Source organism: Musca autumnalis, unplaced genomic scaffold (assembly GCF_047663935.1).
Source record: "Musca autumnalis isolate F117 unplaced genomic scaffold, ASM4766393v1 scaffold_5, whole genome shotgun sequence".
Classification (NCBI taxonomy): Eukaryota; Metazoa; Arthropoda; class Insecta; order Diptera; family Muscidae; genus Musca; species Musca autumnalis.
In genome coordinates this window covers 150040226-150058387 of record NW_027412088.1, presented here as the reverse complement: position 1 = coordinate 150058387, position 18162 = coordinate 150040226, and the positions used below count along the sequence as shown (strand labels likewise).

General features: G+C 34.6%; 1 long non-coding RNA gene across 2 annotated transcripts in view; it reads left to right on the top strand.

Annotated features, from left to right (window-relative positions):
• LOC141406731 (uncharacterized) overlaps positions 1 to 18162 on the top strand; it is a 470067-nt gene that overhangs the window by 371187 nt on the left and 80718 nt on the right. For both annotated transcript variants that reach the window (XR_012413497.1, XR_012413496.1), the window contains exon 9: positions 5160 to 5193. This is a non-coding gene — a long non-coding RNA (uncharacterized lncRNA). The remainder of the gene's footprint in view (positions 1 to 5159; positions 5194 to 18162) is intronic.

The following is an 18162-nucleotide window of genomic DNA, read 5'->3' as shown; positions in this document are numbered from 1 at the left end:
TAAGAACGGCGTTAAGTTCGGCCGGGCCGAACTTGTTATACCTTCCACCACAAGTTGTATTGAAGTAAAATGGAATAATTAGTTTCCTTTCGTGTATTAAAAAGACTTAATACTAAATTTCAGCAATTTCGGTAAAACAATGTGAGGCACCGTTCTATGGGGGCTATTTCAAAACGTCGATCTATACCGCCAAATTTCTGAAGGGAAGTTATTAGACTCAAAGAAGACTAAATACCAAATTTCTTATATTTCGGTAAGAGAATGTGGCTAAAAAATACCGAAAATCAAGAAGTACGCTTCTAAGGGTATATAGGAAGACGTGGACCTACAATGATAATACTCTCCTGGAATATTTTATAACTCTTGGAAGACTAAATAACGAATTTCAGCCATTTCGGTGGGATATTGACGTCACAATCTTCAGTATTACGAAAATCGGGAGGTACCGTTCTAATGGGGCTATATCGAAACGTGGACCTATACCAACGAATTTTAGTCGGAAATGGGGCAATATGAAAGCCTGGACCTGTACAGACAAATTTCTGGCGAACAGTTTCATATCACATTGAAGACTAAATACCAAATTTCCGCCATTTTGGTGGAATATTGAAGCCACAACCTTCAATATACGGAAAATCGGGAGGTACCTATCCATGGGGGCTATATGAAGGCGTGGACCTATACCGACAAATTTAAAGGTGAAGTTTGAGTACCCCCAACGAAGTCTAAATACCAAATTTCAGCCATTTCGGTAGAATATTGAGGCCACAACGTTCAAAATACCGAAAATCGGGAGGTACCGTTCTATGGGGGGCTATATGAAGGCATTGACCGATACCGACAAAGTTTTGGGGAAAGTTTTATACCACCAAAGTAGACTAAGTACCAAATTTCAGCCAAGTTTCACACAAGTTGTCTAAAGGTAAGGTCACATTAGGCAAATATTTGCTCCAGCGACCGGCATTGTGCGCTTACTGAGAGCAAGTGTGCATAAATTCAATGTATTACTAACACCCACTTGATCTCGGTAAGCGCACAATGCCGGTCGCTGGAGCAAATATTTGCCTAATGTAACTCTACCTTTAGAAATATTTAAAAAAAATTTTATTGAATACTCTTTTTGAGAAAAACTTCCAGTAAAATCAGAATTCTTCTTTATCTCCTGTAACTTCATTATCAAATAATAAAGGGTCGAGGAATTCTATAATGAATATAAAGGTCTTGAGGCTTTAAACTCATTCTGTATTCAAAAAAGGACGAGTTTATTATTGTTTATCAAGTGTTTTCCGTGGAGTATATCTCTAAAACCAATTAGAAAATTGTTTTACTACCTTAATTTTTTATTATTTATTTAATGGAGAAAAATTTATTGTTGTGCGTCATAAAGTGCTAATATCTGCTATAAGTAGCATACCCACCAGAATTTTTTTCCTACCATTAACAAAGATGTAGCTGAAAACAACCGTAAACGAAATTAATGCTCAAACATTGGTTAAATGGTATTAAAATCTGCTGTAATTTCGGCCTTTAGGCTAACGATAAAAATGTAACTCATCGAAATAATGACCTTTGACTTCTCATATCTTTCGACAAAAGCCGCTTCAAATAATTTGGCGTCGATTTAGCCCAGTTCTTTCTTCTGTCTGGCTCGAGCGCATGAGAACTCTCGAACGGATCAATCGAACTTTAAGTCATATTGGCCAATTCCTTTTTCCCACAAGACTACAATATATTTCGCGAAAATGGTGCGCACAATAACTCTCGAAGGTCCAAATCGATTTCTTCGAGGCATAGATTAGGTTCGAATATGGATTATATCGGTTCACTCCTTCAGGTACCTCGCACACAAAATTTCAATATCCGATTTCACCGAAACTTTGAACATCCTAAAATTACTTCCCGACGTACATATTGCTCATTTACTCAAAGAGTGACACATTTTAAAAAATCGAGTTTCGAAAAAAATGCGTGTTAAGTTGGCGATTGAAATTTGACTTCCCAACTTAAAAAGAATATTACATAAAAAACAAAATAACTACGTGGACCATATTTTTCAAACACCTAGCCAGATATCATGATTTGAAGTGTTTTATTGCTTCATAAACTCCAAAAACTTTTGTGTTGAACTATGCGAAACTCGTAGTAAATCAGCTGTAACTCATCGAGTTTTAGAGATATCAGCATGAAAATTTGACACAAGATAAAGTAGAAGTCGTAGAAAAAATAGAAATTGCTAACTCAGAAAGTGCATTTTTTGAGTTATGCCACTCTTTGAGTAAATGAGCGATATGTATATCAAGTACCAAGAGGGTCTATATGCGACAACATCTTCGGATACCTCCCTCACAAAATTTCAACATAAGTGCAATTTATGGGCTGTTCGAGATCCTTTGGACATTTTGACCAATGCTACTGCTAGCGGTCTTGGTTGCAGCGATATTCTATTTTTCATGGTAAGTCCATAACGGTTCAAAAGCTCTAAATCTTACCATGATCAACTAAAATAACGGCTTGACACCATAACTATCGAAAGAATGACTTCCAAAATTAGGTCCACTTCCAAAATGGACCATTCTTTCAGGTATCTTCTCCACAAAAGTGCAAAACTTCTGCGCTCTTATCGAAGTCAAACTTATGATCTCAGCATAAGCATTTAGTCGCTACACCCACCATCTTGAAGTTTTATACTCAAATGTCTCAAATTCTGAAACTCCCTGACTACACAATTTATAGGACAAAGATTTTGGTTATGAAGCCCGTATTCGATCTGTCTATAGATAAAAGTCTCAACTTACATAGGCTGTCGGCAAACCCGACTGATATTTTTTACTTGTTTTCGAGAAAACAAAAGATATGAATTTTCATAAGTTTACCTCCGCTGTGCCGACAGAAGTCATAGTCCTTGGAAGGTTTTAAATGTCATCGAGTTCATAAACATCTAATCGTACAATTAAGATAGAAATAAGGCGGAACAAAAACCATTGGGATATCAGTAGAGCGATTCTCTAACTCAATTTTTGAGTTACCGACAATTGTCGGTAAAATTAAAATACTTATAATTTCGGTAGCGACGAATAAAGAGCAGTGTAAAGTTATACCGATAGTAAGACTGTTGTCAATTTTTATTGAACTTTTCATATATAATTTTGGGTTTAAATTTTACCGATTTTTGTCGGTAACTCAAAAAATGTGTTAGACAATTAGACTACTGATGGAGTTTTTCGACTTAACCTATTTTGTCAGGACTTAGCTAAAATTTTGCCGAGATTTCGTAGTCTCAAACAATACTGCGAGTAGAATTCGGAGTCTATGAGTCGTAGTTGGTATCGCCCGACTCCTGATAAAAATGTTTTCTCTTTTTTCTAAATGCCTGTTCCAGAACCTGCAGGAATCTACACATTTTTGCTACTAAAAATGAGTAGATTCTTGCAGTACTGGAACAGACCATAAATGTAATTTTCTGATTTTTTTAGTTGGCTTGCATGGACTCTATCACTTCTGGTAAAATAGTAAAGTTTTGGTGTTTTTATGACATAAAAGAATATTATTGCCTAACAATAGATCGGTACAAGCCCAATCTGCACTCGCGGATTCGATTTATTATTTTTTGGAGTTATTGATTTCAATTAATTAATGGTATACAAATAACATTAATAGGTTTTTAGGTAGATCTTCTTGTCAGAATCAGTCCTCGTGGTAAAAATGTGTCCAATTGATAACCTAATAAGTCAAAAATAAGACAAAACTTTTTTAATGGGACTGAAGTTAATGTGGGATATATGGATATGTACTTTAAAGAAGAAGAAATACTAAAATTCTTTGAAATAGAATCGAAAATGCCAAATAAGAGCTACTGTGGTTAAAAATTCTGGGATACATTAAAACGTAAACCTACAAGGGTAATATCTATTTGAAAGATTTTTTAGTTATTGCGTCAATTGCGTTGGAGAATTTGGTTAAAATCTTCAAAATACCAACCGGAATTTGTGTATGGGGACTATACTGAACATGTTCTGATATGGTTAATTTCAATTCTAAGCATCCAAAGACTAATTTATTATACTCTGTTCCAAATTTCAAGTTATATCTAAAATATTGTAAACTCTCTCAATTGAAATTATATACTTTGTATCAATAGTTCATATAAAATCAACTAAAATCCCTTTAAAATAGCTTTACGTAGTGCTACACAACATTTTTTAATTTCATAATTTTCAGTCATGTTGGGCCCCCCGAAATGAAATCCTGCGTACGTCCCTGCCTAACATGTTTCACATATGCGTTATAATGGTAGTTTTTACTCGCTATATAAAAACTGTCAAAATATTAGCATGTTTTAAGGTTCACCAGGATAGAACCGCCTTAAGAATTTACACAAATCCTTTGTCAGATGTGGTAAACTTTTACAAAAAAAAAACTATTTATAATTATAAATAAAGGCCTTGAGTGTTTATTGCCTACAAAAATTGTGCAAAAAAAATTGTATTAGGGTTTTGGAATTTGAAGAAAAAAATATTTTTATGAAGAAATCGGTAGAAACAAATTATAAAGTCAAAATTTTATACTGAATTATGTTCAACATTTTCAAGACTACAATAAAATTACAAGAAAGTCACATTTTATAGGTTTATAAGTCCGAAACAGAGGAAATATACCCTGTAGCTTCCATACAACGGTACCTCCCGATTTTTGATATATTGAAGGTTTTAGCTAAAATTTTTAACCGAATTTGACAACACTATTCTACCAAAAACAGTTAACGTAATTCCATGTTTAGGTGTAGCTCCCATATTTTGGTATTTTTGACTACACTGCCTTTTTGAAAGAAACAAGAAAATTGCTGATTGTTTTCCTTTTTCATTTTCATAAACATGGACATTTGACAAAAGACAATTGATTTTCAACAGCATTGTCATATTGAAATTGTGAAATTCAGTATAAATTCAGTTTGGTTTTGTGCACTAAAAACGAGGATGATGTTCAAATTAATTTGAATTAAAGCTTTTAATGCAAATTAAGTCTGCCGTCTGTCTAGGCTATAATTATTCTATTTTAGTTAAGAAAAGTTTATTTTGGAGGGTATAAAAAGTTCGGCCCTGCCGAACTTAACGGCTGTTTACTTTTTTTAATTTCTAAATAAACTGTTCTTTTTCTTTCAGATATGACGTCCAATCACGTACACCAAACTAAATGGTAAGTTTCATATTAAAATTTCACTAGCACTTCAAATCTAAATTAGACGAGATGGTAAATTTTCGATCCCTCAAATTTAAGCAATCAAAAAGTTACTTTCAACGCTTGTAGATACACTTTACTTTGGAAACACGTACTCCGCATTGCCATTCTTTGTTTAGAAAATAATTGAGAAAAAGATTTCTACAAAATTAAATAGCAACAATTTTAAACTTGAGTTGTATCTATGGCCAGGTTACTTTTTTCCCTTTGCAGTCATGCAGTTAGTTCTTCATTAGAGTGAAAAAAGCTCTCGTCTATGGCCTCCATTGCTTCATCAAAAGTTAATTTGAGATCTCTCTTTTTTTTTTGTATACGGAAATGTTGTATTCTTCTGCTTCTTCATCTTCAAAAAAGGCCTTAAGAAATGCGCTGCAACAAAGTTAATTTGAAATTTACAAAAGCCAGTTGAAAGCATCCTGACATATTTAGGACTAAAGTAACAACTATTGTTGTTAGCACACACACAAAGCCACATTGAGAGGGTGAGACACAAAGATGCATATAAGACCTACAACCAATATTCTGCTAGAAATAAAAATCAACAACAAAATGAAGGGAATCTAACAAAAATACATTCAAGGGAGAACCAAACAACGAAAAGAAAAATATTTGAAAACTACAAGCAAGAAAGAAATCAAAAACAAATTTGATGAAGAAAAATTAGAGGATGAACTTCAGAGGGACCAACAACAAAAAAAACACGAATAGGAAACTTTAAACACCAACTGCCTCAGGCATTCTTTGGCCCAAACTCTCTTTACAAAAGCCAGCAAATATAGACACTTTTACAGGATAAGGAATCACAAACCCACACAGACACAGAGAACACATATACACAATTGCATTTATATGAAAAACAGATCGCATTTTTAATATCCTTACATACAGGCATTCAGGCAGCAGGCAGGCATTCAGGCAAGACCTTTACACATAAAAACTATTGACGTAGTTCCTGTTGGCTGGCTGGTTGTGCCATGAACTCTGCTGCAGAACAAAATAAAGTTCCTCTTTATGCTTTGTTTATTTTCTTCATGTGTTTGACTGCATGCGGCAAACTTCCGCTTTTTGTTTGAACTCTGTCCTCACCCACCACACCCCAGTCCCAATACCGCATCATCTAAACATTACCTCTAATGCACAGCCAATGCACCATCATAGATTGTATTATTAAAGTGATGTGTGTGTTGGTTGGTTGGTGTTTTTCTGAGGAGCTATACAACACCAAATATTATTCCATGTTTTAATGTTCCTATGCTGTTCTTGTTCATTTTCTCCAACAAACCATTCGTTTTTATTTCCAAGTTGTATTTTGTTTTCTTTTCAACCATGCTTTGTTTCTTGTTAACCATTTAGTTTATTTTCTTCAAGTGTTATTTTGTTTTTTCTCTGCTATCTTTTTTTTTTTTTTTTTTTTGTAGAAAAATTCCTGTAAAACAATGTTCTATTCCTTCGAACACTTGTATTTGCACATACTCGACCAGAATAAGGATACTATTAGGGAAACACTTCAATGCAACAACATTGCCAAACAAACATATAAAATGCCTCGTTGAGCTAATGTCTTATGCAGTTTTTTTAACGATAGTCATTGCCGGTTGCAAGACCGTTAGGTTGTCCTGGCGTTTTTGTGTTATCTCTAAAATTTTGTTCAGCAAATATTTCTTATCTACACTTAAATAAGTTCAAGTCCATTTCTAATTAAGACATGAATCTTGGCGTACTGCTACTTATGGGAATTAACCGCCACTGGTCCTGAACTTTGTGTTTCAAGGACTTTGAACAACCTTTTCATTGATGTCTAATTAACTAATTGAAGTTTCAAAATGTAAACAAATTAAGTTAACCATGTAACTGGATTTAGAATATATGAAAGAATGAATCAATATTGTTCAGTAACAAATGATCTCTCTGCTGTTTCAAATGTACCTATTTATAGCTTAGAGAAAGAAAGCTGTCGAAATGTACGGGTAAAAGTCGGTCGGTAAAGGCTTTTTTATTTTTCTCAAAAACGGTAAGCTTAGTAAAAGCCGACTAAAGTAAACGTTGTAGATTTAACAATTGTCTACTAGAATGTTCTTAAGACTTTTAAAAAATATTAAAAATAAGCCGCGAAGTACATTATGAGGCGAATCGCTTAAAATAACCACACTGTGTGTTAGGTATTTCCATAAGCTTTCAAACGATATCCACTTTGCAGTAATCGGTTTTTAAATATGGCCTTTCGGTTCGAATAACCGGCGAAACGGATCCGCCGCCCATGAGAATTATATTTTTCCGTAATCAGCGCAACAAACCACACCTTTTGGCAAAAATTCAAAAAAAATCGGAGAGTTTTCGTTGGGGTCATTCCCGTTGGACTTTCGATTACATAAATGGGTTAAATGGGCTATTTTGCATAAAATGACTATAATGGCTTTATCACACCATATGCTTTTTCACATGTATGACATCAGCAGGTCTGTATATTAGTATACCCAAAGTGACAACATACATGTGAAAAAGCATATGGTGTAATATAGCCATAACATGGATTACCTCTACTAAACACGCTCCGATTTTGATGGATTTTTTATTTTTAATATATAGGTATAATTTCGCTCTTCAAGGAAACATATATTTTTTGGGGGGACAGACCCGGTTATTTCGGTTATTTTAGCCGGTTCGTCTGAATATGTGCATATTTCCCTTATATGTGCATAAAAATTATGTGTTCAGCTTTGTGGGAATTTTTGCTATTTCAATGACTATTTTGACTGAGCTAATTGTAGGAATTTTACGTTTATGTTTTGGTTTCAGCAAAATATCGGCAAATATATACCTAAAGGAAAGAGGATCAAAATGCAATCACATTTTCGCATTCAGTGTCGTCAATTTTATTATGTTGACGAACGTCAATGAATATGGATTTTTACAAGTAAAAACATATCAATGGTTTTACTGACCGAACTATACCATCAGCCCGAGGGTAATATTGTCTGTACTCCAACCAAAATCTTTCTTCCCAAAAATTACGTATTTGGAAATATGACAAAAATATAGAAACTTTTGTGGACGCTCTAAATAAATGCGCACATTTTGGTAATAAATTTGATTTTAAATAAGGCGCCAATTGTTGAACTTTTTCGGGGGAGATACCTTTAGTATCTAATTTTGGGAATTATTCCTTTCGAACAGTCATTTTAATTCGTCACCGTAGGATTTTTATACCTCTTGCAAAGATTGACTTCACAGCGAAAAAAGTATACCATTGTTATAAAATCACACGGAATACCTTCCATGAAAATTCCAAAACAATCCTCAAACAGCTTTTAATCTGCACTTTTTGTTTAACACCGCACAGTGGTTCAAAATGGTTTTTCCTATTCAAAAATCTGTAACTTTTGAACGGATAAAGATATTTTGGTATTTTTTCCTCGACAGATTCGACACTTTCCGGGTTTTTGGTGAATTAAATTCGGTCTAGTAGTAGGCATTTAAGGTCAAAGATACAATTTTGAGATTTTTTTTCATATTTCGCATCAAAATATGAGAGTTTTTGTATTTAAAAAAGATCAAACCCCAATAAAAAGCTATAAAGACACAAAATATTGAAAAAAATATAAAAAGAATTATACAATTTGTTTTTCAAAATATGAAATATTTTAAAATTATAAAAAACTGCTACTCAGGTTTTCATAAAACTCATATAAAATCTCATTTATTTCTAAAGAAATGTTCATTTGTTTAAAAAACTATAATTCATATGGGAAACAGGAAAAAAAAAACACGTTCTTACCCATGTAATTTCAATAAATTTAAAAAGTGTTAAACTGGACGGGTACAAATTTATATATGGGCTGAAAAAGGACATGCTCAGGAATCTTTGTGTAAAAACGAAACGTTGTTTCATGTTGTTCTCTGAAAGTTCTAGTCCACTAAATTGAAATTTCACTAAAATTTAGTAGCTTGGGAAAAATAAAATATATCACTACGTGTAAACGCTAAGGTAATTTATTGAAACAAAAACAGTAATCCTATCTACCTAACAACAAATACATGAACACAACATCTGTTATAGTTTCTGAGAAATTGCAATTCCTTTCCCTAGAAATGTGCAAAAATTCACGTATTTATACCCTACAACACACTGTGGTAAGGGGTATTATGTCTTTGTGCATTTGTATGTAACATACAAAAGGAAACGAAATAGACCCATAGTTCCTTTTGGGGATATACATATAATCACTTTCTGGGTCGATTTATGCATGTCCGTCTGTCCATATATAATTGTTCGCAACCTACAGGTCACATTTTGTGTTCGATTCAGCTGAAAATTGGGGACTACAATTTTTTTAGCCATAGGAAGAACGCTATTGCTTTTGGTGAAAATCGGTTCCACGCACATATATAGAACAGGTCGAGGCTAGTCCACTTTTATATAACTTGTATGTGATAAAATATCTATATATATAAAAGAGCTTAGTGATGACTGAGTGAGTGACTGACTGACTGGCATATCATCGCCCAGACGAAACCGCTGAATCTAGAAAGCTGAAATTTTGACTGTGCGTTGCTGTTGGTGTGTAGGCGTGAGATAAGGCTGGGTTTTTGGAAATTCGACCTAGAAGGGTACGAAAAGTACTAAAAGGTACTAAATATGGTACCCTTTGTATTAGGCAAACGGGAAAAGCTAGAATTCTGAAATGTGGAATGAGCATAACTGATGGAGAGTTAGAAAGATGTACCAAAGGGTTTTTCGAAATTCGACCTCTAAGTGTACGAAAAGTACTAAAAGTTACAAAATTTAGTACCAGTTGTATATTTTGAACGGATTTAGCTAGAAACTTGGAATTTGGTATGTAAATGAAGGTTGGGAAGTGGTGTTATAAAAGGAAATGGTTTAGGAAATTCGTACTCATGTGTACGAAAAGTACTAAATGGTACTAAATTTGGTAGAATTTGTATTTGATTGAACGGATAGGTCTGGAAACCTGAAATTTGGAGTTAAGGTTACAGTTGGAGTGTGGGATTGAAGAAGATTTGGAAATTCGTAATTATGGGTACGAAAAGTACTAAATAGTACTAAATTTGGTACAATTTGTATTTGGTGGACGAATAGAGCTGGAATCCTGAAATGTGGCATTAAGATTACTGTTGGAGTGTAGGATTGAAGTAGTTTTAGAAATTAGTACTTATGGGTACGGAAAGTTTTAAATGGTGCTAAATTTCGTACAATTTCGATTTGGGTGAAAGGATAGAGCTGGAATCCTGAAATTTGGAATTAAGATTACTCTTGGACTGTAGGATTGAGGAAGTTTTGGAAATTCATACTTATGGCTACGAAAAGTACTAAATGGTACTGAATTTGGTACACTTTGGATTTGTGTGAACGGATAGCGCTGGAATCCTGACATTTGGAATTAAGATTACTGTTGAAGTGTAGGATTGATGTTGTTTTGGAAATTCTTACTTATGGGTACTAAAAGTTACAAAATTTAGTACAAGTTGTATAATTTGAACGGATTTAGCTGGAAATTTGGAATTTGGTATGTAAATGAAGATTGGGAAGTGGTGTTTATAAATGGAAGTGATTTAGGAAATTAGTACTCATGTGTACGAAAAGTACTAAATGGTACTAAATTTAGTACAATTTGGATTTGGGTGAAAGGATAGAGCTGGAAACCTGAAATTTGGAATTAAGACGGAGTATAGCATTGAGATATGGGGGTAGTTTTGGAAATTCGTACTTATGTCTACGAAAAGTACTAAATTGTGCTAAATTTAGTACAATTTGGATTTGGGTGAACGGATAGAGTTCCAAACCTGAAATTTAGAATAAAGATTACTGTTGGAATGTAGGATTGAGATAGGTTTGGAGATTCGTAAATTATGTGAACGATAGAGCTGGAATCTTGAAATTCGGAATTAACATTACTGTTAGAGTATAGGATTGAGGTAGTTTTGGAAATTCGTACTTATGTGAACTGAAAGAAAAAAATGGTACTAAATTTGGTACAATTTGTATTTGGTGAACGAATAGAGCTGGAATCCTGAAATTTGGAATTAAGATTACTGTTGAGTTGTAGGAATGAGGGAGTTTTGTAAAATTCGTACTTATCGTTATGATAACTATTAAATTTGGTACAATTTAGATATGGTTGTACGGAGAGAGCTGGAATTTTGAAATTTGGAATTAAAGTTACTGTTAAAGTGAAGAATTGAGGTACTTTTGGAAAATCGTACTTATGGGTACGAAGAATACTAAATGGAACTATGTTTGGTACAATTTGATAATGGACGAACAGATACTGCTTGAATCCTGAGATTTGGAATCAATATTAATGTTGTTATTTTGTATAATTGTCAGTGTATGGTTGAGACATGTGGTTTCCAAAATACGTACGATAAGTTTACGAAAATTACTAAATGGAACTCAATTTGTTGTTGGGTGTGGGGACGGAGCTGGAATCTGTATTTTTGGAGTTAGGGTGAGTATTGGTGTGTAATATTTGTATATTTACGAAGAGTACTAAAGATGTCTAAATGTTGTATCGGGTGTAGGCATGGGTGGAATTTTAAACTTTGTTCTTAGAGTCACTGTTGGTATGTGGGGTTAAGATATGGAGATGGTTTTGGAAATGCATACTATAAAAGGTAGTAAGTGGTATAGAATTTGATATTGTGTAAAGGGGTTAGCAGGAAGTTTTGGAATTTTTGGAGGAGGTTTCGGAAATTCGTTCTTATGTATTTGTAAAGGACTATAATTTAGTTTGGGGGAACTGATAGAGCTGGAAATGAGAATCGCGCTTGGTACAAATGGTTGATATAAGAAAGTAATTTTTTGAGGTTATACGATGAACGATCATATAAGTAGTTTTTTAATGCGTACAAATTCTGAAGTTTGGTATGAGGGTCGTTGATGGCTGAAATGATATTGGAAATATCTAATATTAGGTAACGAACAACTACTAAATGGTACTGAAATTTGGAATTAAGATTACTGTTGGAGTGGAGGATTTAAGTAACCTTTGAAATTCGTTCTTATGTGTACCAAAAGTACTATATTATACTTAACGTGATAAAATTTGGATTTGTTAACGCATCGAGCTAAAATCCTGAAATATAGAACTAAGATTACTGCCGGAGTGGAGGATTGAGTTAGTCATTGAAATTTATACTTTCGTATGAAAAGTATTAAATAATACTAAATTTTGTATATGGAATTCGGAAATTTGGTACTATAGTTGCTGTTGGTGTGTAGGCTTGAGTTATGGATGTCATTGTGGATATACGTACCATAAAAGGTAGAGCTGAAATTGTGAAATTCGGCATTAGGATAGCGGTTGGGGTATAGAATGGAGATAAGGATCATTAAATAGGTATCGCTGTTGCGATATAATTTTTGATATATATATATATAATTGTTCCACAAACATCCCTGAAGGGACAAGGGAAACTTCTCTCATATCAATGAGTGCACCCCGATTCAGATTAGCTCAATGATATGGGACCTACAGTTTATCGTCGAGTCCGAACGGCGTGTCTAAGACACCACTTTTGTAGAGAAGTTTTACATGGCTGAAGTACTCAGGAAATGTCGCCTACATTACTGAGGGGTATTTTGCCACCGCTGGAAAAATGTTTGGTGTTGCCTGGCCGGGGAATAGAACCCACGACCTGAGCGCAAGGCGGGCGTGCATTGCACCACGGTGGCTCCCTTGTCATAAAATATAGTCTTTATTAATCCATGCTTATAGGTCTGCATTTATATTTAATCAAGCTCATAGAACTAGCTGTAGACTACTGTTTTAAATTCACACTTTTTGTTTTATAACATTTTTAAAAATTTATCTTTGTTGTCCTTATTAAGACTTGAAAATATCTTAAAAAAGTGTATGCGCTTAATGTTTCAAAACTTCAAAACTTTTACTCTTATTTTTGTAATTCAATTTAATGCTTTCTATCAAATATTTGATATTTACATTATGCTTAGATGTAATGGTTACTTACAGTCGTTAAATAGGGCATTCCCACTGGTTGTCCCATAAACAAAATAACATTTCAAAAAAAATTAAGTGACATTTTATTTAAATTTTATATATTATCATGAGGCGTTCTTCTTCTTAGGAAATGTCAAAAAATGCAGAAACTATTTTTAAATATTCTTATAGAGCTGTGTATTGGCGTGACTTATGCAATTTCTTCATAGGCGTTCGTCAATATTGGTACTAGTATTGTTCAATTCAGAAATTTTTGTACACATATAGGCCATGAGTTAATCACAAACTAAAATTCCATTTAATATATTATCTACTTATGTCTTATATTTCACCCAATAGTTATACCAACAAAGCGCTTAAGAATAACTTCCAAAAAAGTAGTTAATTTCAGGCCAATAAATACATAAATTCCTGCACTAACTATAATTTAATTAAAAATCGAACATAAACTTTAAATTATCATGTTTTATTTTGCGATGACTTCATGTTAAACTTGAAGAACCAAAATAATTTACAACTTTTTCAAGCAATGCAAAAACATGGACCACCAACCAGCATAACACTTGCCTTACAGTGAAGCTAATTTTAACATGCAGGACAAAAGCAATAACAAGAGAACACACAATGCAAAGTTATTAGACTGCATAGCTAAGAGGGCTATCAAACAGTCATTTTTGTATGAACTATGTATGTTTCTCCACCACCAACAAGACTTAAACTATTCGAAGCTCATTGGGATGGCCATCTTTTGGTTTCTTTATATACTCATATTTCTCGTGAGTTTTATATGTATACTTTGTTTTTGCTGATAGTCAATCTCTTGTAGAGTTAAGGAGGTTTCTTACTTCATTGTATGAGCCATAATTTATAGTAAAATTGATATCAGATATTTAAGAAGAATTGTTAACCAAAAATTCCTGTGTTTGTAGTATTAAATTTTTGGTTAAAGACATAAAGTTTCAGCGTTCTAAATTACAGTTTATACCATGGTTTCTGAGTCGGAACAGTAGTCGGAGTCTACGAGTCGAAATCTGAATCGAAAAAATATCTCCTTCCAGTCGATCTTAACGTTAGGCAGTTTTATTTAGTTGTTTATACTAGAGTTGTGCCAAAGGAACTATATGGAACTATCTAGTTCACTTCGCAGTTCCAATGGCCCACATTTTTTCTTTGAACAAACTGCGTATACTTAACAGCACACGTTATATTTCAAGATGTTACTCATACGTTTTGGAACTAGTACAAGGAGCTAGGAACTAGATTACCCAACTCTAGTTTATACCCTCCACCATATTATGGAGGGTATATTAAAATTTATTTTTCCGTTTATAACGCATTGAAAAAATCATTTGCAGTCCTCTCATCAGGGTAAAATTCTGAGTCGATCTATGCATGTCCGTCCTTCCGTACATCTGTGGTAATCACTCTAGCATGCACAAGAATGGAGATAGGACGCTGAAATTTTGGGAAGATGCGTCTTTTGTTTGCAGGCAGGTCAAGTTCGATGATGGGCTATATCGGTCGACGTTTTGGTATAGCCCCCATATAACGGTACCACTTGATCTCAGGTATTGTGACGTTTTTAATCACATTTTCAAACCGAATTAGCCCTAATTTGACATTTAGGGTTCCCATTGATCAACAAATTTGTATTCCAAAAATTATGGGCATAGGTCCATGCTTTGGTATGGCCTTCATATAACGATGCCTCCCAATTTTCGGTATTTTGAGAATTTTAGCTACAATTTTTTGCCGAACTAGCTGTAATTTGACATTTTAAGTTCTTAGTAGCTCCTCCAAAAACGGTCTACATAAGTCAATGCGTTGGTATAGCCCCCATATATGATACGTATATATTTTGCGAATTTTAGCTAAAATTTTTAACCGAACATTTGACATTTGAAGTTCTCAGTGTTCACGAAATTTCTACTACAAAAATCGTCAATATAGGTCCATGTTTTGGTATAGCCCCCATATAAGGTTCCTCCAGATTTCCGGTATTTTTAGGGTATTAGCTACATTGTCTGACGGAACTACCCCTAATTTGACTTTTAAGGTTCCTGAAGTTATAAAACGTTTCCACCAAAAATTCTAAAGATAGGTATGCACTTTGATATAGATGGTACATTTCCCCATAGATGATACCTTTCACCTGGCTGAACACATTTTTTAGATTGGATTAGATAATTTAGGCATTTGGGGTATCCATGGTCGAAAAAGGTTTCCATCTAAAGGGAAACTTATTATTCTATTTTAATTAAGACTATTTATTTTATGGAGAACCTTATAAAAAGTTCGGCCCAACTAAACTAAACGTTTTTTACTTCCGTTTTTTTAAGTTTTGAAGTTAAGTATTATATTCGAACAAATGTTCTTTTCAAGGAACACCTTCGGAAAGAAACCAGCATATAGAAAAATATTATAACGTTTCTAAAAAGGCTCAATAAATTAAACCTTAAACCTTATACGGAAATTTTAAAACTCTCCCGACTGCGGAGTCGCAGTGGTGATTAAAAACGACTCAGGAGTATGTGTTGAACTAAAAATGGCTCGACTCCAAAATCCTGATTGAGACATTCCTTTGGAGCTTGAAAACATTCCTTATAAAACAAAACCTTTGGAGCTGGTTCCTGGCTTAAAAATATTGTTTATAAATCCACGCTTATATAGTTGTTTATAGGATTGAAAATATTCTTTATTCACAAGTAGATAAATAAACAAGCGTTAAGTTCGGCCAGGCCGAACCTTTTATACCCTCTACCATGCAATATTCCGAACTAATATGGAATAAATAATATTCTATTTGTTACGAAATTACCAAGGACCAAAAAAAGTTCAGGCAGATAAAAACTTTAAAAGAACCTTAAGTCGGTGATACCGTTACCGCCAATGCGGCCCGTATTTACATGTCTTTTTAGTGGGATCATCATCGCTCATTTTTAAGACGTGACCTAGCAAACACAATCGTTGCAACTAGATATGTTATGCAAATATGCCGTTGTATAGGCAATACAACTCGTGGATCATAAGACGTCGATATTCACCGTCAACGCTGACGGGCCCATAGATCATTCTAAGAATTTTCCTATCGAACACACCACACAGCCTTACTCTTTAGACGGATTTTTTACTATCTCAATATTATAGGCTTGGCAGGGTCGATTTGTGTGGAAGTAAAAAAACCTTTATGGACGGTTCGCGTTTCTCTAGTAAATCGCACAAGCATTGGAACGCTCATTCAGGCGGGCTTGAGACCGCGAAAATTTTTCGGGAAATGCCAATAAATGACACTGTGCTACAAAAGTTGATCAGAAAAATATTCAAGCCTTCTGATGCAAAAATTCTATCGCGGTCCATGTACAAAGAAAATGCCTTTGGTTTTTTTGGGTCATTTCGCTTTTTTGCTTTTTAACGGTAAATGTAGTCAAAAATGAGGTTTCTAAGTTTTTTTTCAGGTTTAAATGGACATAACTTCTTTTTTTCACAACAGATTTCTATTTATCCTTCTTCTTTTTAAAGGGGTGTATAATATATTTCTAAGAAGATATTCAAAATCGGAAGGCTCGAAGTCAAAATCGGGAGGCTCTATTTTCATTGTATCCTATTGTAGATATCCACATCCACATTTGGTGCGAGATCTGTGAACGTATTAAGAGTCGATACTTCCTGGTTTTATCGCCGTTACAGCCAGACCTACTTTAGCAGATTCACATTCGACATTTTCAAAGGTCAGTTCTTCTTTTACCGATTAACCCATGATGTCAATGTCGTCGGCATAAGCAAGTAACATGTGGCTATTGTCCCATTTTGTTTTTTTTTTTTTTTTTTTTTTGCTTTCGCATCTCATATAACTTTGTCTGACAGGATGCTGAATAGATCACACTACACGCCGTCTCCTTGTCTGCAAACTCTTTTGGTAGTCAAAAGTTCGCAAATTTTCTTTCCTGATTCCTAAATTGAGGACCGGTTATCAGTTAATGTTATCATACAAAGCCGAATGAGCTTAGCGGGAATACCGGAAACAGACACGGCTTGGAATAATTTTGAACGTAGGGGGCTTTCGAAGGCTGCTTTATAATCGACAAAAAGGTGGTAGGTGTCAATCTGCATCTCTTGGGTCTTCTAAAGGATTTGCCGCAGTTTAAATGTCTGTTCAATGCTGGATTTGCCAGGTCTTAAGTCACATTGGTATGGCTCAATTATTTCGTTGACCATAGGCTTTAGTCGTTTACACAATATCCCTGACAATTTTTATAAGCGTACGTCCCTGTAAATGGAGCACACAGTCTTATCTCCCTTCTTGTAGACGGGACACACGATGCTCAGATTCAAATCGTCGGGTACGCGTACTTGCTGTCAAGTGGTGATAACCAGCTGATGCATACACCTTGTCAGCGTGTCGTCTCCGGTTAAGAACAGCTCAGCTGGTAGGCCATCGGCTCCTACTGCCTTATTATTCTTCAGCCTATTTATTGCTGTCTTTACCTCATTTTGGCCGTGCGGAATTCACTCTATGCCATCTTCTGGCATTGTATCTGTGACATCTTCGTCGTCTTCGCTAGAAGAGCGCACTATCTGTATCAGTTACCAAATTAACTTGCTGGTCTCTACCGGAGGATGTACCTGTACCAAAAGTTAACTTTCTTTTATAGAATTTTCGGAGTTCATTCTGGCTCCTGTATGTCTCGAATTTTTCACACTCCCGCTTTCCAATTTCTCTTTTTTCTGCGGAAAAGACGTTTCTCTGGGCCAGTTCAGTGGAATATGCTGTGGCTAACTGTAGTGTTTGCAGCTTACCGATGTCCAACTTCCGTGTTGTATTTGTGCTGCAACAAGCTAGTGATCCGAGTCGATGTTTGCTCCTTAGAAGGATCCTACATCCAACACGATCGATGAATATCTTCCATCAATCTCAACGTCAATGGTTTCTTGCTTTCTGATCTAATGA